This window comes from Equus quagga, chromosome 14, assembly GCF_021613505.1.
Source record: "Equus quagga isolate Etosha38 chromosome 14, UCLA_HA_Equagga_1.0, whole genome shotgun sequence".
NCBI lineage: Eukaryota > Metazoa > Chordata > Mammalia > Perissodactyla > Equidae > Equus > Equus quagga.
In genome coordinates, this window is record NC_060280.1 from 29,902,040 (window position 1) to 29,923,209 (window position 21,170).

The 21,170-nt window shown below is 57.4% G+C and overlaps 1 protein-coding gene across 3 annotated transcripts in view; it reads right to left on the minus strand.

Annotated features, from left to right (window-relative positions):
• Window positions 1-15,615, minus strand: part of GDPD5 (glycerophosphodiester phosphodiesterase domain containing 5) — an 85,903-nt gene extending 70,288 nt beyond the window's left edge. For 2 of the 3 annotated variants that reach the window (XM_046637506.1, XM_046637505.1), the window contains exon 1: window positions 14,835-15,613. The gene's annotated coding sequence lies outside the window, so the exon portion shown is untranslated. Of the gene's footprint in view, window positions 1-14,834 lie in introns of all 3 variants that reach the window. The other variant, XM_046637509.1, reaches the window with a different exon arrangement.
• Between the last annotated feature and the right edge of the window lie 5,555 nt (window positions 15,616-21,170).

The window sequence follows — 21,170 nt, forward strand, 5'->3', positions numbered from 1 at the left end:
GAAACAAGCTCTAGCTAAAGGCTTTCACGTGCAAAACGCACAAGTGAGGGTTTGCCAACCAGCTCTTCCCAAAGTGCTTTCTCCAGACTCAGCCCCAGACCCTGCTCAGTGACAAAGGACTTGCATGTTGAAACAAGCCTGTAAAGGCTGGCTGCACCCGTGCCACCTGTGGGGGATCCTTTATTCACATCAACACACTAAAGGTCCTGAGAAGTCCTGTTCTGACTTACGCGACCCAGCATTTCCTGATTTTGTAGGCCCAGGCCTCCAGGGACCCGTTACCATCGCAGGGAACCAGGGCTCCGCAGAGCACATTTTGGGAAGTGTGAATGAGGGTTCAGGCCCACTGCAGGATGAGGTACGTGCGCTTGCGGCTGGCCCCCAGCCAAGGCCACACTTCCTGGTGCTGACTATTTTACCCAAGGCTGACCTAAGCCACCAACAACAATAATTTATGACAGAAGCAAAAACTGCACGGGCATCATACAGCCTGCAAATGGAGCACAGAAGAGGGAACAGGCAACGGGCCCGGCTGGAGACCTGAGTTCCAAGCGCAATTCTGTGCTCGCTGCTGGCCACTGGGCAGGGGACCGCATCCTGCTGAGCTTTACTTTTGTCGTCTGCAAAACCGGGATAACGCTGTTCTCAGGGCTTATGTGAAGCTGCAGTGGGTAACGCAAGCAGAGACGGGTTAGCACTGTACTCCTGTACCGGCATCTGCCATGGAGATCCTCATTCCCCCGCGTGCCCTGCCAGGAAGGTGTGGTCACATCTCGAATGATCACACGCCACTGCAGAAATCCTCAATCAGGATGGATGGATGGATGGAAGGAATCCCCAGCAAGGCCCAGGGTCAAGAATGGCTAGTTGAATGGATATGAATGAACTGATTCTAACAAGCTCAGCTGCCCCATTTCTCAGTCCCCAACAAGTAGAAGCAAATTAGGAAGGACACACACACACATGCATGCACATGCACACACAGAAGCAAAAGGGGAGAAGAAGGGCAGGGCTGCTGGAGGGAGGTCTGCGGGCAGCAGAAAGGTCAGGAAGAGAGGAGCCTGAAACCCGCAAAGGCAGAAGCCCGTGCTGGTGCACCAGTGCAGGGCACCGGGCCGGCCAGCGGTCTCCACACCCAGCGAGGCGGGGCCCGCCCCGCAGAGGTCATTCCTGTGGGCCCTGTGCTTGGAGGAAGGGATCAACCCTTTTCACCCAGGTTTCCAACCCAACCTATGAAAGGGCTGTTTTCAAATGGGACAGGAGCAGAAGGAAGCGTCAGGAACACAGACCTTAGTGGCCTGGAAACACACATTTTATACTAACTCATCAAGACAGTCACACATAGGACAAACATTTAAAGTGCTCACTGTGTGCCAGGCAGGTGCTGTTAGGCACTGCAGGGGCGGGGTACACAGGCCTCATCAGACAGCGTCCCACATTGAGGACTGTGGATAAAGGAAGTATCAGGTCTCTTGAGGACAGAGAGGGAAGTGTTAGAGAAAAAAGCCACCGAGAGGATGTCCAGAGGACCAAGCCAATCACCACACAACCTCAGGCAAGTCACCTTCCCTCGCTGAGCCTCCATCTTCCCGTCCAGAAAGTGGGCCGGATGATACAAACCACGAAAACTACTGCATGGCAGCAGGCACTGGCCCAGGGGTCCAGACCCCGTCTTGCCGAATGTGCGCAGCCAGCCAGCCAGGCGCCACTTCCTTGCTGGGGGAACGAGGGGCCCTTTCGCAGAGGGGGTACACTGACACTCAGCTGGTACTCGAGTGCTGGGGAGAACGAGGTGGGGGGACCGGAATAGAAAGCCAGTCTCCTGATTCCAGAGCTCGCCCTGTCCTGCCCTCCAGAGTGAGCCACACATGACCGCAGTGAGGACCCGGTGACATCACAGATACCACAGCGCTCTGTAAAGGTAAACTACAATGCGTCCAAAGCCAATAAGACATGTCCCGATTCCTCCACGAAACCAAACAGTGAAGTCCACAGGGGCACTGAGAACCGGCCGCAGCCCCGAACTCCTGGGTCCCCGACCCCTCCACCCACTGCGTTCCTTGGCCAACTTCCTCCCAGGGAAAGGGACGCAGCAGTCCCAGGAGCACCCCCCCCCCCAAGCCCATGGGGCCCTTCCCACACCACAAACCACCTGGCTCTCCTGTGCTCCACCCCTAGTCCTGTGCTGAGGACCTAGAGGGCCAGGCCCCGCCCGGGTGCCATGTGGCTGTGCGGAATCCAGGGCTCCAGGTCCCTCGCCACGCCCCGCTGACAGGCTGTGGATCCTGAGGCCAGTGCTTCATCTCTCTGAGCTTCAGGTTCCCACCCATAGGACGAGGGATTATAGCAGCCCTCCCGTGGGAAAGGATCTACTCCAAGGAGAGACTCCAAACGTCATGACCTTTGGATGGATGAGTTCAGCTGAGGGGTAAGAGGAGATCCAGGCTCTCAAAATCCCTGCTCTGAGGAGGAAGGCGCTACCCCACCCACCAGGAATCCCCCAGCTGACCTTGAACTCACGGCCTACCCTTGGGAGCCCTGGTCTGAGAGATGAGAGTCAGCTCCTTCCACCACCAGCCACCGGCAGCACCCTACTCTGCTGACTTCCCAGGGTGCCTGGGGCCCAGGTGGGGAGGCGTAGGAAAAGAATCTTCAGGCAGAATCATCTATATCGTCACTGGAGACATCTGGGCCTAGCGCACAGCCATCTTCCAGGCCTACTGTGACCCAGAGAGGTTGCTAACTGGCTGGAAGCCACACAGCAAGACAGGGGTCAAGTGGGTGCCAGAATCTGGGCCTTCTAAGCCCAGGCTAAGGCTTTCTCCACTGCCTCAGAATCGTCCCTTTTGGAGCATGGATCAAGCACAGTGTGAACAGTCATGATGACGCACCCGCCCGCATTCCACGCTGGTCAGGAGACGCAGGCCATTGACAGCTGGGCCCCCAAGCCGCAAGGTGAAAGCCAGCACCCAGTTGCTCCATTGGCTGCCTTGCTCACTGCAGGTACTGACGGGGCACACTTGTGTAGAGGAGGGGCTCAGTCTGCCTCTGCAGAGCCCTCAACAAGACAAAGGAGGGTCCAGTTGCAGCAGAATGGATTTAAGTCAGACAGAGGAAGGAACCTCCTGAGGCAGCATTAAAAATGGACAGCATGCAGAGAAAGGGAGCGGGATGAGGGTGGTCATGAAGGAGTCTCCTCTCAGATACAAGATGCTATCTCATCCACCACGTCATTTTAGCTTCAAAACAGACCTGGAAGGTAGGTGTCACCACCTTCATGTTATAGGTGAATGACTGAGGCTCAGAGAAGTTAAGTGACTTGCCCAATGTCTTTAAAGCTTTGCTCAAAGAGGTAGCACTGAGCTTCAAAGTCAGGACTGACTCAGAAGCCAGGGTACCTCCCTTCTCAGGAAGGCCTGTGAGGAGCAGGCACTACCACGCCCCCAGGGGCATCTCCAGGCTCCTCCTCAGCCGCCAATGGGCAAGTGCTGGAGATGCCACAAGCACTCCCATCAGGGAGGAGAGGAGGTGCTCTGTGGTGGCCGGCTATAAGGAAAGGGCACTGCAAGGGCCGGCCTAGTTGTGCAGCGGTTAAGTTTGCATGTTCTGCTTCTCGGCAGCCCAGGGTTCGCTAGTTCAGATCCCGGGTGCAGACATGGCACCGCTTGTCAAGCCATGCTGTGGTAGGCGTCCTACATATAAAGTAGAGGAAGATGGGCACGGATGTTAGCTCAGGGCCAGTCTTCCTCAGCAAAAAAAGGAGGATTGGCAGCAGTTAGCTCAGGCTAATGTTCCTCAAAAAAAAAAGGAAAGGGCACTGCATTCTAGGCCTGCCCAGCTGCCCCCAAGCCACCATGCCCTGGGGGCCTCACAGGTGCCTTCCAGGCAATGTACCCCAACACACCTTCCGTCTGACCGTACCTCTGGCTCCCTGCCTGGCAGGAACCCCATGCTCTCCCCACATCCCACACCCAGGCACTCCAGCACAGGCCCTGTAGCGTTGGCCAGTACCCCTGCACAGCCTATCCCAGGCCTGCCCGGCCCCACACTCCCCTTACCCGGTCTTCACAGGCTCCAGGGGGCCACCTGGGCTTAGGGAAGCAGGGCCCCTTCTGCAGGTCAGAGGCTGATGGGGGCCCAGAGCTACCTCCTGGAGCCACCGACGGCTGTCAGCTCTAACGAAAGCCGGTCAGGTGGCTGCACCAGGGCTATCTCTGGGCTGGGGCCACTGCTTGGTGCACCTGAGCTCACCTGACACCAGCCTACCTGTGACCTTTGCCCCACTCCGGAGATAAGCTTGTCCCTAGCAAGGCCCCTGGAAGCCACCTGTAGCCTGATTTGGGGGAGGAGGCATGGACCCAGGCAGGTCCCTTGGATCCCTGATTTCTCTGCAGCCACAGGGTCAAGGGGCAGCCTGGCTCCTCAGCCACACTCAGCACTGCACATCACTGCCCAGCCCTGGAAGGGCTTGCCCCCATTCCACAGATGGGGAGACAGGGTCAGAGAAGCCAAGCCACTTGCCCACAAAGAACCAACAAGAAACTGGGCCAGTATTGAAACCCGCGTCTGCCTGATCCCAGAATCCGAATGTTCTCCCTACATGTCCCTCCACCTGTGAGGCCCCGCTGCGCTCTGCTCGCTGCACGCCCACGCCTGCTGCAGCCCCAGGGCCACGCCTCCTCACCTGATGCTTACCCTCCCCCCTTCTGAGGACACCTTTCCCCTCCAGGGTGGACCAGCTGAGGTCCTAGCCCACCTTCTAGACTCATTTCAAATGCCCCTTCTCCACGGAGGCTCCTTGATTCCTCTCATCCTCCTCTGGGCTCCTGTTCTCACTGGTCCCTGCTCACCGCCGCCCCGCAAGGAGCAGAACTGGACTGCGCCCTGTCCACCCCAGCCTCGAGGGCTCCTCCAGGGCGGGGACAACCCGAGTCCTCTTCCTCCAGCTCCCGGCGCCTTCTCCAGGGCCAAAACTTGGGGACATCTAGTCAACTGCTTTCCTTCACAGAGGGGGAAACTGAGGCTTGATGGAATGAGAAGCCAATTCTCAGAAGAGAGGGCTGGGGGGAGGGGGTGGATAGCTGACAGGTGAACGTCCACAATGTGGCCAGGCTGTGGGAGACTGTCATCGCCTCGTCAGCGGGGCAGAGTCTAGACTGAGGGCGGTGACATTGCCTGTCCTCTCACTAATGGTCGGGCCACGCCGTATTATTTGGGATGATGATGGTAAAGGCTGTCATTTACTGGGCACTTCCTGCCCACCAGGCACCGTCCTGAGCACTACACAATGATTCTGTCTTCACAACAACCCTCTCAGGGACACTCTGTTACCCCATTTCAAAGACGCAGAACCACAGCACAGAGAGATTAAGAGGCACGCTGTTGAGTCCCCCAGCCATGCTAAGGTGGAGTCAGGATTTCAGGAGAAAGGCTGGCTTCAGAGCCTGTGTTCCAACCACGGCTCCACACTGCCTGACAAAGAGGGACAGAGGCACATCGAAGGTTGCTCAGGTGATCAGGCTGGAGAAAACGCAGAGCCAGGTCCTCTGAGGAGAAGTGGGGTGGAGCTGGACAAAGTGGTGGGCATGGTGGGCAGGGGCCTGGGCACCAATCTCAAAGGGGTGCTAAGGCACCTCTGGTGAGGCAGAGATGGACAGACGGGCACCCCTGGAACACCTCCGCCTGAGTGGCAGCTGGGAAGCTTTGGTTCGTCTTTGGGGTGGGGGCTGAGACCCCGTTCCTAAGGGGTATCCTCAAGTAACAACAAAGGATCCTTAAACTGCATCCCAAGGAGGGTGAGTCCAGTGGACTCCACAGCTTTCAACCGATGGGGTGAGGAACGCCGTCCATGTGCCTCTCCAGGCCCCCTCTCCACCCTGCGTGGGGCCTGGGAGGCTGATCTCACTGGGCTGCATTGGGCTCCGTGCTGCTGGCTTCTGGGGAGGTTCACCCAGTGGGAAGCCCCAGCGGAGACGGAGGAAGGACTCCCAGGTCTCCTGGGTTGACTACACAGGCCACAGCCCATCCATATAGCTGACCACTTTCTCCCCTTGCAACTTCAGCCCCGGGCGGTCACTGCTCCCAGGGGCTGCCAGCCCCGATCTGCACTCTGCTTTGTTGGGGTACCACACCCCTATTGTCTGGGCAGTCCACCCAGGCCAATACACCCTCTCTGGCTGGGCCAGAGCAGAGGAGACCGAGCACTGCCACCAGTGACCTCCTTTTTTCAGTCTTCCCCTGAGCAGCCCTCAGAGACTCCCCAAAGCCTTGGAACAAATGATTACAGAAGAGCAGTTTGCCTTCTTTCGTTACTAAGTACGCAGGCCTCCATGTCTCAGCCTGGGCTGGCCCGGCACACAGAGCAGGCCAGGGCAGAGGACAACCCTGGACAGTTTCCGAGTGCTCAGGATATGGTCGGTACTGAGCTCCACACACCCAGCTCTTTATGTGCTTCTCAGAACAACCTAAGGAAGCATATCCCACTTACGCATCTTTCAGAAGACTGGTGCTCGAAGAGCTGAAATGGCTCCCCAGGGCCGTATTGCCTGTAAGTGACAAAGCCAGGACTCAAATGCAAGTTTTTCTGCCTCCAAACCCCATCCTGACAGCTACCTTGAAATAATTTTATTGCACTGGCTTCCAGTAGAAGCAAGTGATTTAAGTGGGGTCAATCGTTGGTGAGGGCCAGATGGAGGCCTCCAATGCCTCCCCAGGACACTCCCCTAAATGAAAAAAACACCGCTGACATTCTTCAGTCCTCCCAGGTGGGACGGGGCCCCGAGCAGGCGGTGCAGTTGGGTGTCCCGGTTGGAAAAACAAGCAGATTCAGACAAGGCTTCATTGTTAAGGAGAGCCTGATGCTGTGGTCATCCAAACAAAACCAAGCAAAACAAAATGCTTGCCGCCTCGTCTTATCTGTCAGAGACAAGGGGGACAGGGAAGGGCCCCAAGACTGGGTGTTGATCCCTCCCCCACCAGCCCCCATCTCAGAGACCCAGCCTCAGGTGGCTGGGGCAGCAGGAAAAGCACTATGGGGGAGTCCAGGGTCTGAGTGCAGCCTGGCTCTGCCACTCTGTTGACTGCTGACGTGGCAGGCACTGGCTGATGCTTTCCGTGCATGGCCTCGTTTGGTCTCTACAGCCCCTTCAGAGAGATTATTCTTATTCCTATTTTCAGGTGAAGATGCCAAGGCTCAGAGAAGACACACAAGCAGGGAGCAGAGGAGTGCTGGAATCCAGATTTATCGGATTGCAAAGTCTTTCCACTGCCCGGTTTCTCCAGGCAGGGTGGTCCCAGGCACAGCAGGAGCACAGAGGGAGCAGCCTGGAAGCAATGACTCCTTGTCACAGGGATGTGCAGGTTTCGTCCTGGGGTTGCTGGCAGGGGCACGCTGCAGGGGACGGCCAGGTAGTCCTGGATCTTGGCCACACATTGACATCACCTAGGGAGCTTTAAAAACTACTGATGCCTGGTTCAGCCCCAGCTTGTGGGGTGGGGCCCAGGCAGGACTTTTAAGCCTCCTAAATGGTTCTAATGTGTGCAGCAAAGTTTGAGAGCCATGGGCCCAGACGCCCACTAACGCCTCGCCCACCTTGCAAGCTCCCCACCCTCCATCTCTGGAGGGAGAGAAGGGCTTTGTTACTCTGACCCCATTTTACAAGAGGGGTAAAAAATGGGCAAAATATAAGGGACGAGGTCATGTCCTCAAGGCCCCACAGCCAGCCACCAGTGCAGGCAGCGGAAGGAACCATGACTTCAGGGTGCCTGTGCGGTGAACTCCTTTAAGACACTTGGGGGGTCCTGGCTCCCTTGTCAGCGGAAGAAAACTTTCCCTTTGAGCCTCCTGGGTGGGAGGGTAGGAGGAATTCTTCATGGTATTTTTCTTCTAGAGTCCATTCATTCAAAAGCTAACAGCTGCAGGATTAACGCTGGAAGACCACCTCTCCAGTGGGTGTGCCTTGGGAGCAAGAAGATAAAAGAACTCCTAGCGAGGCCTGTTTATTCTTCTCGCAGGAGATTTGGTCCCAGCCCTGGGGAGAGCTGGGATTCTCAGACCTCGGCCCATACTTCCTCCCCACCTGCCTTCTCGCCTTCCTTGTGCCTTCAAAGCAGAATGTCATAGAAGGCAAGACAGAGAGGGGCGGTGGGAAGAGGGAGGTGTGTGGAGTCCAGCAGACCCGGGGTCTGCCCAAGCTCTACCCCTGGCCAGCTACCCTGGGACAGGAGCCACTCCCTTCTGAACTCATTCCTGGTGCTGACCTCACAGCAGTGTGCTGGCGCGTGTGCATGTACACATGTGTGCATGTGTGTTAAATGACACCTTCAAACTCAGCTCTGGGAACACCACCTCCTGGAAGCCTTTCCTGACTTCCTCCCCACCCAGCACTGGACAACACCAACCCCTGGCCTTCTCTGCTACATTCTGTCACATTCCGTCTCATCATTGCTTCTGCATCCTCCCCTCCCTAGGAGGCCAGCCCGTTCATTCACTGATGGCACAGGGCAGCTGCCCTTTGCTTGGGATTCATTCCATACTCCATTCCCGACCACCTGTCCTCTTTCAGACGCTCTGCTAGGCGCTGGAGACACAGCTAATAACAGCTAACCTGCACTGAGGGCTTATTACGTGCTGGGCATTTTTCTGAGCACTTTACATGTACAATTCATTTAATCCTCACTACAACCTTGTGAAGCAGGTGCTATAACTGTTCCCATTTTACAGATGGGGAAACTGAGGCCCAGAGAGGTTCAATCACTTGCCCAAGTCACACGGCTACTGAGCGTGTGCACATGGCTGGGACCTGAGCATCACCCTATACCACCATCCACAGACCAGGAGGGGACCAGCCCCCGCCACAGGAGCTCACTGTCCACAATCTGGAAGTTTTGTATCATTTTTTTTTTTTTTTTTGAGGAACATCAGTCCTGAGCTAACTGCTGCCAATCCTCCTCTTTTTGCTGAGGAAGACTGGCCCTGAGCTAACATCCGTGCCCATCTTCCTCCACTTTATACGTGGGATGCCTACCACAGCATGGCGTGTCAAGCAGTGCCATGTCCACACCTGGGATCCGAACCGGCAAAGCCCAGGCCACCGAAGTGGAACGTGCGTGCTTAACCGCTGCACCACCAGGCTGGCCCCTGAAAGTTTTGTATCTACGTGCCTACCTGTTGAATGTGTTGCCCCCACAGACCAAAATCTCTAATCCTGTTACGTTCTGAAGGCGTGTGTGAGAGGGAGACCAACGCTGCTTCTCTTTCAGGAAGGACACTCTCTGCCCCACATCAGCTCCCTGGAACCCCGACGGCTCCTCCCAACTGGGCCATTCCTGCTGCCACGGCCTGAGAAGAACCGGCCCCTGGACACCCCAGTCCTGCTCCCTGCCCTGAGCTTAACTGGGGGCCTCCACGGCCAACAGCTGCCTGCTCACCAGGAAGGCAGTGGGACTCGCAGCTCCACAAGTCCCCTCTGACACACAGCGCCCCCCAGGCAGCAAAGTGTCCTCCCCTGGGGAGCCCTCCCTGCCACCAGGCACACCCTCCCTCCTGGCAGCACGGGCTTAACTAATCAATCAGCTTCCTACTGAGCCACTTGGTCATGAGGCTGCCAAGGGGACGGGCAAGTGGACTCAGGCTGAAGAAGCACCCGCCTGCGTGCCAGGCCTGGCCAGGCACCTCACTCCTGTCATCTCACTTAACCTCCTCAACTGTTATTGTCAGCCCTATTTTACAGGGAAGGAAACAGAGGTACAAAGGTTGAGCGACATGCCCAAGGGGCTGCTCGCACTGTCTCCCCTGCCGGGGGTGGCTGCCACCTTGTGCCAGGCACTCTGTAAGAAGCGGAGGACTGGGGTGAAGAGAATCTAGTTCTGACGGGCTGGCAAGGGAAGCAGAGCCATGGAACCCGACTCCACAGACCACAGTGAGGGAGCAAGGGCTGTGGATCTGCACAGGAGGAAGGCGGCAATCCACCTGCTTGGGGGAGTCTGGGAGCTCCTAGCCGGAGGCACCTCAGGCCTGGCTAGGCTCCCTGCTGCTCCCCTCCCGCCACCACCACAGCGGGAGGAAGGGCAAGCCACGGGCGACAGAGCTCTGCTGCTGGGGGTGCTTGCCACCGCCCTGGAGGCTGCAAAGGGAGGAGAAGCGGCTGCCCTGCCAGCTGCCCTGCCAATGACCCCACTGTGGCGGAGCCAGTCTGCCTCCAGCCCTGCCAACCTGGCCTGGCCCAGCCGGCTCCCAATCACAGGGTCTTCTCTGCCCAGCTAATGACCAGGCTGCCAGCAGCCCAGGCCACCACCCTCCTTCGGGGGAGGCAGCAGCTAACTACAGAGCCTGCTGGCCCAGACAGCAGCCAGGCCAAAAATCACAACCGCCCGCCACACCACATCCTCTGGCCCTGACGCTGTGGTCTCCTCCACCTTCCAGGGTCACGAAGGACACTGCAGAAAGCGGGAGCTCGAACACCATCCCACTCACCATAGACACGGGAAAACAGGACCACAGAGAGGGGCTGATTCACCCCGAGCCACACAGCCAGCCAGCGCAGGGCCCAGGGCCTTAGATGCCTGGCCAAGGGGTCCTTCCTGGGTCCCATGCTCCTCAGCACTGCCCTTCCTCAGCCTTGAGAAGAAGGCTCATTTCCAGGCTTTTTACATGCGAAGGATGCTCTCGAGGTACTCGGGAGGAGCTGAAGAGACAGGACATCTTCTAAAAGCTGTCGAGCTGTCTGTTCAGTCGCAGATAGGAGCACAGGCTTGACTCCTCACTCCCCATTGTCTAGCTGTGTGACCTTGAGCAAGACAATGCACTTCTCTGAGCCCCAGTTTCTGGAGAATAACAGTAGTTATCACCCAGAGTTGTGAATGAGAGTGTCTATAAAGCACTTAGCATAATAAGAACACAAAGCTTTAGCTACTGTTAATATCACATCATGATATTTTCTTTTTAAGATTTTTTAATTTTTCCTTTCTCTCCCCAAAGCCCCCTGGTACACAGTTGTGTATTTTTTTTAGTTGTAGGTCTAGTTGTGGCATGTGGGCCGCCGCCATAGTGTGGCTTGATGAGCGGTGCCATGTCCGCGCCCAGGATCCGAACCAACAAAACCCTGGAGCGCTGAAGCGGAGCACACAAACTTAACCACTCAGCTACAGGGCCGGCCCCACATCATGATATTATTAATGACTATGTGGATGTACTCTACAAACTGTAAAATATGATATAATGGTAGGTATTATTTATTACTATTATTGTGAAGTGTTAAGATTCAGAGGGGGTGTGATCAGAGGGTTGGGTAATCCAGGAACATTTCTAGGTGAATTTATAACCTGAGTTGGGCCTCAACAGATGGAGAGGTGAGCAGAGAAGAGGCAGGGATGGCGGTTCTGACAGCAGGAACCCCACAAGCAAAGGCGCAGCGATGGGGCCACAAATGGTGTGTTCAGGAGACCGTGACGAGCCATCAGCCAGGCATCCAGGCAGTGGCTACGGTGGGCAAGGCCTTGAACGCACAACAAAGGGGGCTGGTCTTCATCCTACAGGCAGCAAGGAGCCACAGAGGGTTCTGAATGGGGACTCCATGATGCTTTCTGAAATGTGAATTCTGTCTGACACTCAAGGCCCTCTACCATCTGGTCACTCACTCCTCTTCTCCACACCACTCACTGACCCCATAAACCCCAGCATCACCACCCCAGAGTCTCCCCACCTCTCTGCTTACTACACTGTCCCGCCTCCTCCAAGGTTAGCCCACCATGGTTCATGTTCACAGTGAAGCAGCCTTTCTCTAGGTACCTATCATATCATGTACTTTACATATGTGACCTCAGGGTCACCCATAACTACCCTGTTTTACAGAGGAGCAAACAGAGGCCTGGCAGGGTCAGGTGTCTTGCCCACTGTCTCAGGGTGAGTATGTGGCATAACTAGTTTTCCACCTTGAACCGATGTCAGGAGCCCCACTCTCTACAGCTAGGTGCCTCCAGCTCCAGCCCAGTCACCCTCCTTGATGAAGCCTTCCAAGGCACTCCAGTCCTCAAGGGCCCCTTGCTGCTACCCCTCACCACTCACTTGGAATCAGAGGTCCATGGCTTGATCCTAGCTATCTAGCTTGGTTTCCATTGTGTCCTGTGGGTCCACCTTGCCCCCAAAGAGGAGAGAGCCAGGGCTGATCATAGACCACTTTCATCTTGTCCTGCCCTCCCTCCTCCCCATACCCAAGACTTAAAAGCACTGACTGGAGCCACTCGCTTCCTCTGGCAGGGTTCAGAAGCTCAGTGGAGCCCAGAGCAATTTCCCTGAGCCCGGGCATAGGGCGAGGGGAGTCATAAATTATTCACTGCACCTCTGTGCCTAGGGAGGCCAGACAATGGGCCAGAGGGAATGCACACCAGCTCCCCCCCAACCAGAGGAAGCCAACAGTCCTGGGGTAGGGGGTCAGAATCCAGAGCCTCTTGCCCAGGGTCCCCAAGCAGATTCTAGTGGGCTGTGGGACCAGAGAGGAGGCACAGGGGAGCCCGACCCATACAGGAGCCCCAGCTGAGCACACCTAGGACTATAAGCATGCAACAGTACTCTGCATTTTCATCTAAGGCAAGTCTGAGAATTTTCCAAGATTTCCTGGTCCAAATTCAAGCTTGTTTTCCTTATAGGAAAGGAAAGAGATATTTGGCCAAGCACTGTATATTTATATCTCATTAATCCTCACAACAACCTTGTAAAGGAGGAATCCTAATTTACAGAGAAGCTGGGGCTCTGAGGAGTGAAAGCGATTTATTTGCCCAGTACCATCTGGCCAGTGGGAGGCAGAGCAGATTCACGCCCGCCCGCTCTGTCTGACTTACTGCTGTCTGTGCGTTCATTTTAGCCTGCCGCTTAGCTCACCCAATTGTGAGCTAGTCAGTCCACTCCTTTTCCACCAGGGTAACTCCCAGGGCACCTGGTAGGCAGTCAGCACTCAGTTTCTGCAGCTAACCCGAAGGGCCTGGGCAAGTGGTTCCACCTCCCTGAGCCTCAGTTTGCCACACAAGGTGCCATTAGTATCAAGCCCAGTCTTGGCAAACACAAAAAACTCTTTAGCACTTGACACTTCACTGGATGTGATGGCCTCATTATCTGAGCAGGTAACACACAGCCTGCCTTGGCCCCATTTTACATGTGAGGCTTGGAGCCATCGATGCACCCGAGAGGTCCCAGGTGGCTCCCCAACTCTATTCTACCTCACTCCAGGTTCTTTCCACCATACCATGACATGAGATCACAGGTGTGAAATGATCTCATCGGAGAGGAGCTTTGTTTAGATCATGGAGTATTAGGAGAATTTGAAATCCCACAGATGGGGGAGAACCCCAAGCCCCTCAGTCACCTTCCCTTCCAGTTGTCCCAACCCCTCCCCGCCTAGGGACTGAGCTTCCAGCCTTCAGCTGAACTCTCCAGCCTCCTCCACCTCCCCGGGGCTTTCCAAAGTGGTTTCCTATTGACTCCAGGAAGCTAGGCACAGCACGGGTTAACTAGTCCCAGCCAACCACAGGGCTCAGACCAAGGCCATGTCCACCACAACCCCCCGCCCCCACGCCCCCCAGAACAAGAGCCCAGAGTTCATGCCAAACACTCTTTCACGACACCCCTCTCCCTGCACAGCCCCAGGGGGCAGCAGAAGGAGGCCCTGCCTAGGAATCCAGACACCTGGGACTATGCCCCCGCCCTGGCAGCCCCAGCCTTGAGACTTCGAGCAAGCCCCTCCCCTCCTGGACCAGAGGTGTCTTGCAAGTTCCTGGGTCCAGGAGAGGCTGAGTCCAGGAGAGCCTCTGAGCCAAAGGTGATGGCCGCCCGCATGTCTCAGACCCCAGTGCTAACCACACAGACTCTCACTAGAGCCTCACAGGTGGTCATCTTGACCTCACATCAGGTGTGAGGAAAACCCCAGTCATCCACCCAGAAGATGCTAACTGGGGTGGGAGAGGGGATACCTTGAAGGGTGTTTCAGAAGGTTTTCTGTGTGCTTCTGGCTCAGCCTCACCCCTCCTCCCCCACGGCCCCCAAGCCTCAGTGTCCCTGTTAGTAATCTGAAGGATGTGAGCTGGCTGAGTGCTGAGGGACCCCATCTCCTGCAGTTCTGATGGGCTCTGACTTGGGAACGTCTACACGGAGTTTCCCCATCAGATAAGCGGTGACTCAGGACCTCCAGGGTGTCTTAGAGACTCTGGAGTGTGGCACGCAGGTGCCAGGTGCCACTGCTCTCCGGTCCTGGGCCCATGGAGAGAACAGCTGGGGAAATAGGAAGCTTCCCACCTCTGCTCTCAACTCTGGGTCACCTTTCCTGGGAGGTGACATGGCCACGGAGTGGGAGAAGGAGGCCAGGAGAAGCCACCTCCCCAGCCTCAGATCAGCTTTTGAATGCTCCAGCGGCCCCACATTGACCAGTTCCCCACCACCCCCTCCTGCCAGGCAGCTATCCACTTCCTTTCTTTTTCTCTTCATTCTCTGCTTCTTTCCCTCTCCACCCTAACCTTCTTCCCCAGTCTCATCCTCAGAGTGAAAAGAGTAGGGTCAATCAACCCCGTGGAGCCTCAGTTTCCCTATCTGTAAGCGCCCATAACGATACACAACACCTTTTATCTCACGGAATAGTAGCGAGCCTTAAATGAGGGACCATTTGCGCAAGGGCGGGGCGCGGCCCCACACACAATGGGCGCTCAATAAGTGCTGATGTCTTCCCTTCCCCGCGCCCCCTCCCAGCCAGTTCCGGCCTCAGTTGGCGCCCCGCACGCACCAGCAGCCGGCCCGGCGCCGCGTGGGGTGGGTCCAGGCCGCCCCTGCCCGGCATCCGCGCCGCCCTCACCTGCAGCTCTCGGTCTCGCCAGCCGCCGGGGCAGAGGGGCCACCTGTGTTCTCCGCGGAGCGAGCGCCCAGCCCCTCGCCTGGGGCGGCAGGAAGGTGGCCGCTTCGGCTCGCCGCACCAGCCCAGACCGGTTCAGTCCGACTGTCCAGCCCGCTGGGGACCCCTCGCGGGGCGCTGGACCCGGACCGGGGCTTCCTGGGCGCTCGCACGGTCCCAAGTCCGAAGCACGGGGTCGAAGGCAGCGGAAGGCTCGGGTCTCGGGAACCGGAGGCTGGGGACGCGCCGGCTCCTCCGCACTCAGTCGGGAGGCTGGGGGCGCCCTAAGTTAACCCCTGGCGGAGGGCTGGGCGCTCCGACGCACGCTACCGAGAGGCTGGGAACGAGCCCGCAGCCATGGCCCCGTGGGGCCCAGGAGCGTCCCGCGCCGGTGCACGGTTCAGGCTCGGGGCTTGCGGCGTCCCGGCCACGACGCCCCGGACCGCGGGGCGGGGAGCGTCCCGACGCGGAGCCGGCCTGGGGCAGGCTGGGCAGGCGGGGCGCGGGCGAGGAGGCGTGGAGCCGCGGCGGCCGGCGCCCGACGTGAAGTCTTCCCGGGTCCGGACTCTGCTCGCTCTGCAAAACTGGGCGGCCCTCGGCGCGCCGGCTGACTCCGGCGCTCGCGACCGCGGCTCCACTTCCTCCTCTTCTCCCCGCTCGCTCGCCGCCCGCTCAGCCCCGCGCCGCAGCCGCGGCAGCCGCCGCTGTCATCCCCGCCGCCCACCCCCACAGGAGCCGCAGCCCGAGCCGAGCCGAGCCGAGCCGAGGCAGCGCCGCCCAGCGCCCGAGCGCCGGCCAGCGCGGCCCCGCCCGAGCGGGGCGGAGTCACCCCGAGGCCCCGCCCCCGCCCGGGCCGCAGGCGAGGGGTGGGGCCTGCCCAGGTCCCCGCCCCCGGCCCCCGCCGTCGGGCAGCGGGAGCCAATCGGAGAGCGGGAATAGGGCGGGGCCCGGCGGGACGGGTACTCCACCTCGGAGGGGCGGGGCCGGCAGCGCAGAGCTGCCGAGAGCGAGGACAATGGAGGGGTGGGGGCTTTTAAAGAGCGGCGCGGGGCCGGGTTACCCGGGGACCCCGAGGGAGGGAGAGGTGAGGAGGACTGGTTTGTCGGGGGCGAGGGGGTGTCATGGGGTAGGAACACGGGTCTGGGTAGGGAAGGCAGCAGGGTGGAGGTGAGTTATCGGGGTGGCGGAGCCTTCAGGAGTGGTGGGGCACCGCCCTCGCAGTGCGCCCCCCACTCCCCAGCTTCTAGAGCTCAGCACGAGATGAGCGTTGGTTGCTGTCAGATATTCAGATTTCAGGACGCGGTGAAAATAAGTTTTTGAAAATAAAGAGCGGATTTTCTTCGACATTTCCCCTGTTCCAGCGCCCATTGCGGGGAGGTGCGTCGTTGTCACTTTTACAAATACGAAGTCGGGAGCAGAAGTATGTGAGGACAGCGCACACACACCTCGAGTCGTGAGGTCCCTCCCTTAGGCTCCCGTCCCCCCTCCCCCAGCGCCTGGGGGCGGGGAGCTGTGCCAGATTTATCTCGAGTCCCCAGCACCCCGCACAGGGCAGGGCACAGAGCAGGCGGCGGAGGGTTCTGATGTATGAATGAACCCAGTGTTGAATGTGCTGCAGGGGTCATGTGAAAGCCACTAATTGGCCTGGGGGGTGAAGGAATGGAGGCCACACAGTACAGCTTTTCTGTGAACCTCACACCAACCTTATGCAGGCAGTAAGTACCCCATTTCACCAAAGCACAGAGAGGCCAGGTGATGTCCCAAGACCATGTGGCTGTTACAGGATTCTATTCACTCATCACTGTAGCATCCTAGGGCAAACCTGTGTGGCTTTGAACAGATGTGACCTCTCTGAGCCTCTGGTTCCTTATCAGTAAAAGGGAGATAAAGATGCTGCTACTTGGCAGGGACTGGGCAAGTGCAGGGCTTAGAGGGTGGAGGGAAGGGTATTCCTGGCAGAGGAAACAGTATGTGCAATGTCATGGAGTCTGAAAGAACACTTCTGAAGACCCCTGGCCTATTCTGGGGCGATTAGGAGAGTCTTCCCTGAGGCTGAGTGACAGGCAGCCTCAGGCTAGAAGTAGGGGTTAGCTAGGTTAGGGGGGGACCTCGGGGAGTGGACGGTGCTCTGGGCAGAGAGGCCAGCTTGGGCAAAGCCCTGGAGGCGAGGGAGAGCGTTGTTTTGTTGAAGAACCCAGATAAGTTTGGGGTGGCTGGAGTTCCCAGGGAAAGGACAGCGGAACCAGTGGGAAGAGAAGAGTGTGGAGAGGCAGGCGGGTCCAGACAGGAGGGAGTCCAGATTTTAAGGGCTGAGAACTCTGTTGGGGTCTTGCTCATGATCTTGAACTCAGCAGGGTTATGCTGAGGCCCCAGCCTTGAAGACTCAGAGTCTGGACTCACGGGTTGTCAGAGGGGCGCCCTGGGAGGTTTCGAAGCCAAGCCTCGGTATGGGAAAGACGGAGCTTTGTAGGGAACTGGATAGCATGAAAACATTTAAAGCCCACAAGAGGCAAATGGTGTGGGGAGTTCACAGTGAAGGGTTGGAGGCCTGGACCCAGAGGCTCTGCTTCATCCCCTCCTTAGAGTGCACCAGCTTAGTCTGGTTGGAACAACAAGAAGGAGGGAGAGCTGCAGGCTCAAGTCCACGTAGGGGAGGGGGCTCTCTTAGCCAGGCCGAGGGGTTAGGGGTGAGAAGTTGGCTCTGGGTGCCTGTGGCTGGAGGGCTGGTGGGAGGTTATTTTGCTTTATGTGTCGAGCATGGTAATGGTGCTAAGAAACCTTGTGACTTCTCCCTCTGCTCAGAACCTTCCGTAGCTCCCAGTTGCCAGCATGATCAAGTCTTAAGACCCTAGCCTGGTGTTCCAGCCCCTCCATTATTGTTCTCTGCCAACCCCACCAGCATCATCTCCCAACCACTTCCCTCTCCCCTCACACCAAACCTCTCGGCTCCATCCACAAGCTGGATGCAGTCTCTCTCCTCCATGTGGCTGCTCCTGCTGGTCCCCTTGTCTGGGGGGCCATGTTCCCCTTCTTTCCTGAGTTAATTCCTACTTCCCTGCTGGATGGAAGGGAAGGAACTTTAGGGCAAACGCCCATCTGTCCTTTTTGCCGCTGTACCCTCAGAGCCTGCACAGAGTAGGTGCTTGGCACATCATCATTGAATGAATGCTCCATCTCTCAAATCAGGTGTCTCCTCCTCTGAGAAGCCTGCCTGGACTCCCCCAGGGAATCTGCCTTTGGCCTGGGACCTCTTGGCTGGACGGCTCTGTAGTTATGTACTTCCTGTCTAGTTGGCCCGCTGGGCCAGGGGCACCTCCGTGGCCATGCACCCCCCCACCTACCGCCACCCAGCACAGCACCAGGCCGCCCTCGGAAGACCTCAGCATTGGGAGGTGAATGAGGCCCTCAGAGAGCCCTCTCCGGCCGCCCCTGCAGTGAGGCAGGCCCGCAGGGCAGAATGCCAGCATGAAAAAGCGGCTTTCAGAGCAGACCCTCCTGACTCCTGGGGCCCAGGAGGGGAATGCCCAAGGTCACCAGGAGGTGACCAACAAACGGTACTCAGACGCCCACATTCTCCCCCGGGCCACCCTCCCAGGGGAGGAAGTTTCCTGACCTGGGAGAATCGGGCCTTTTTGTGGCGGAGAGGCCCAGGAAGCGTGACAGAGGCCTGGTCACAGGAGCTTGTCTGGGAGGGTGACTGAGGGCTCGGAGGCCGGTTCTGAACCTGGGCCTCGCTTGGGCTGACAGAAAAGGCTAGCCTTGTCAGCCTGTGACCCTGCTCCAGGAACCTTCCACCCTCCTGGATTCTTCCACCAGACGAGGATTAACAGCAAGGTTGCTGCAGCTTCAGCTCTGTCGTCCGGCTCCTTCCCGCTCTCGTTGCTGATATACGGTCGCTGTTGCACCTACACCCATATTAAGAATTTCACGTTCTTTTTCTTAAATAGGGCCCCGAATTGTATGACTTCACAGCCCACGACATCTGCTTCCAGCAAATCTTTATAGCACACCCACCATGTCAGGCACTGTGCTAGGTGCTGGAGGGCACACCACGGAGCATCGAGCAGAGGTGACCCTGCGCTCCTGCAGCCGCTGTCTGGCGGGGTCGAGAGCTCAGCTGGACTCATTGGCCCTCACAGCACATCCTGCCTCCCTGCCTCAGCCTCCTCCACCAGCCTGGAATCCTTTCCCAGCCCCACCCGGCCACTGGCATTTTCTCCATCCTTCAAGGCCCAGTGCACAAGCTGAGCCCTCTGAGAAGCGTGCCTGACTCCACCAGTGGGAAGCAGGGTGTCATCCACTGGAGCCTGTGACACTGCAGGCTCTTTGTGTCTCTCTTGGGACTCTGATCCCCTTGGATCTTGGGCTGTTCGTGGGTCAGTTTTCCCACTAGAGGGTAGGGGATGGAGTCTGGTCTCTCTCTATGCCCCCCGCTCATCGGCACTCACCAGCACTTCCTGAGCTGGAGAAAGTCCCAGACCAGACATTGTGCACCCAGGGATGGGACAGTCAGGGAGGAGCCACCCTCCCTGATCACCAGGAGCCCCCCGTGCCAGGGCTGTCTGCAGTGGAACTGTCAACACAGGAGGCTGCCTGTTGCAAAGGAGGGCAGGGCAGCTCAAAGGCCGCCTCACAGGGAAGGTGACAGTCGGCTGGCCCTCTAAGGATGAGCACAGCTTGTCAGGATAAGGAGGGAAGACTCTTCTATTCTGGGCAGGGGAGGGAGACATTGAGCAAAAGTCACGACAGTGGGAACAGCAGGTGACAGGTGAGAAGTTTGGTGTGTCTGGGAGAACAAGAACGATGTGGGAAGGGAGAAATTGAGGGCGCACATGGGAGCAGTTAGAGCATAGACTCTGGACCCACACGGCCTGGGTTGGAATCCTGGCTCTGTCACTGCTCTGTGCCTCAGTCTCCTCAACTGTAAAGTGAGGATGATCCTAGTACCTACCTCACAGGGTGTTTCTAAGGATGAAGTGAGTTAATTTTTGTAAGAGCTTAGGGTAGTGTTGGGACATGGTAAGCTGCTCTGTGAGTGTCTGATAAACAAGATGGAGCTCGAGGGGCAGGCAGGTGGAGGCCGTATCAGGTGGGGCTTTGAGTTTGGACTTTATCTGGAGGGCTCGCAGCCTTAACGAGGGGGAGGGGTGAAGAGGGGGAGGGGGCTGGGCTTGGATCCAGCCTCGCTCCTCCCCACTCACCACCATCCAGAGGGCCTCCTGCTCGCTCACAGCCCTGCCTGCCTCTCCCCCTCCCTGGCCTTCCGGTGCCCCCGGTGGCCCTGTGACCTCGATTGACGATTGACGTATGTGGAACTGTGGGGGCTGGGACTCCATCCACCCCGGCACACCCGGAGAAACTTTATGGCCCAATTTATTATCAAAGGAGGTCACGGGCAGGCCCCGAGGGGTCCAAGGCACCAGGGCAGGGTGAACATCCAAACCCTGGCTGAGCTTAAAGGATGGCGAGACCGGATAAGAATGCGTTGAGTGAGGAATGGATGGGAGAATGGCGGGGCGGGGTGGGGGGTGGGGCAGTCACTTGTCCAGACTGGAGGCAAAGTTGGATGTAGGACACTGTGGGCGTGATGCTGTGGGCTTCGGAGCCAGATGCACATCTTGGCCCAGTCGCCTCCCCTCTTTATGCCTCAGCTGCCTGCTGAGTAAAATGGAGATGAAAATAGTGGCCCCTCAAAGGTGGCGCGGATAAACCAGGTCATTTGACTGCCTCTGCTGCCCCCTGCTGCCTAGTACTGGTCGGTGCAGAATGATGATAGCGCTAACGCGAGAGCGCTGGTTCTCAACCTTTTTGGACTCAGGACCCTTTTCCACACCTAAAAATTATTGAGGATCCCAAAGAACTTCTGTTTATGTGGTTTTTACTGGTATTTACAGTATTAGAAATTAAAACGGAGGAATTTAAAAACATTTAAATAGCTAAAATAGTAACAATCTTACTAAATTAAATATTAACATATTTTTATGAAAAATAACTATATGTTCCAAAACAAAAAATTAGTGAGAAGAGTGGCATGGTTGTTTTCTTTTTTAAATATTGGCACCTGAGCTAACAACTGTTGCCAATCTTTTCTTTTTTTCCTGCTTTTTCTCCCCAAACCCCCCCAGTACATAGTTGTATATTTTTAGTTGTGGGTCCTTCTAGTTGTGGCATGTGGGACACCGCCTGATGAGTGGTGCCCTGTCCACGCCCAGGATCCAGACCGGTCAAACCCTGGGCCACGGAAGCAGAGCGTGTGAACTTAACCACTAGGCCATGGGGCGGCCCTGTGGCATTGTTTTA